The sequence below is a fragment of the Branchiostoma belcheri genome, unplaced genomic scaffold, assembly GCF_001625305.1.
Source record: "Branchiostoma belcheri isolate BF01 breed outbred unplaced genomic scaffold, Haploidv18h27 scaffold4, whole genome shotgun sequence".
In the NCBI taxonomy this organism is placed as follows: Eukaryota; Metazoa; Chordata; class Leptocardii; order Amphioxiformes; family Branchiostomatidae; genus Branchiostoma; species Branchiostoma belcheri.
This window is the reverse complement of record NW_017804020.1, coordinates 8,178,487-8,180,069: the sequence shown is the minus strand read 5'-3', so window position 1 is coordinate 8,180,069 and position 1,583 is coordinate 8,178,487.

Below are 1,583 nucleotides of genomic sequence, written 5' to 3'. Positions count from 1 at the left end.
TGTGCTGTAGACAGAGTACACGTGCTGGATCCGTGTCTGTAATATGTAAGATTTGAAAAAAGCCTTGTTTTTCCCTTGTCTGTAATATGTAATAAGATGTTTTATAAAAGCAAGGACAGAACCTTTTCGAAATCTTACCTCTTACATCTTACGAGAGACTTGTGTTCTAAGATGTAAGATGGAAGATAGGAGATAGGTCCTAATTTTTTTTTCTATTTTTCTCCATTTAGGTTGTAAACTTTTTTTCTTTGTAAATTTAGCACGCGTTTTTATTTGCTGTTGTAACACTAGGAAAAGGTACTTTGATTTTGTTTTGCAAATTTAGCACGCTGATGCAACTATCCTATTGTGTAACATCAGGAAAAGGTACTTAACATTTGCAAAAAAAGGCGTGTTTATGTGCTGTTTGTTTTGCAGACGATTTATCTACCAGGAATGCCATTTATGTTTTTTTTTGTGTTGAATTTCCTTGGGTGCAATTTATTTGTAAAGGCTTCCATCTAATCTAGTTTTGTGGCGGTTTTCTTTGTTGCTTATTTGATTACTTTCTAACAAGGAGTATAGGATCTTGCTAACAGGGAGCATGGGATGATGACTTTTTCCGATGTAAGATTTTGTGTAAGATTCTAAAATGTGCCTTGTTTTTCGATGTCCAATAATTTGCCACTACTGTAGCTTCCAGCTTTGCTTCCTACCCCAGTGGTTTCCCAGGGTGGCTTTCACTTATATAGGAAACCTCCCTAGTTCCGCTCTTGCACCTAGGCCGCAAGCCGATTTTGGATCGTGAAGGGTTTGTTTACAAAATTTCAGGCGGATCGGCTCGATGGGGCAGAGTTTGGAGCTTTGGACTGATCCCCGATTTCCGATCTATATAGAGGGCTTCACGCAGGTATCAAAAAGGTTGATTTTGACAGAGGTGCGTCAGCTTTGTCTAATGATTGATTCATGCCAAATAAAGCTTTCAGACCTTTACTATACAAGTGTTTGTTGTTTGCCTGAACCATTCCCAAGTAACAACATGATGTCGCTATCTCAACAGGGTTTTTTTCCTGTATCTGTAACTGTATCAGTATAGCCGGTATAACTGCCATTTGGCGTAACACACCAGCTTCGCAGGCACGCGGCGCGGGAGCAGCTAGCTATATCACACAGAACGACTTGTTACACTCAATCTTTTCCCATTTAATTGCAGGAGTTGTTTGAAGCTTTTTAGTGATGATGCCCCTACTGTGCTTGGTGGCAGCTAGTTCAAGTCTACGATAGTTCATGGGAAATACGATAACAACTCAATTCTTGGTTGATAACTCTGATATTCGAAAGTATGACTGTTTCTTGTTCTTTTCTGGGCTGACATCAGATGCTTCCACCAGTTTATTAGTCATTTTGTACATCATGCACAGTCTATACATTCTTCGTCTGTCTTCCAGTGACCCCAACTGTAGGTTTCGTTTCATTTTCGTTACACTAGCACCCCTTTCATAGTTGTTCGTGTAGATCTTGCAGCTTAGCCTCTACAAGGCTTAAGGGCACGGCTGGAAATAGTAGAAATTGGCCAAATAGAGATATAACACGCCGAGGGAGTT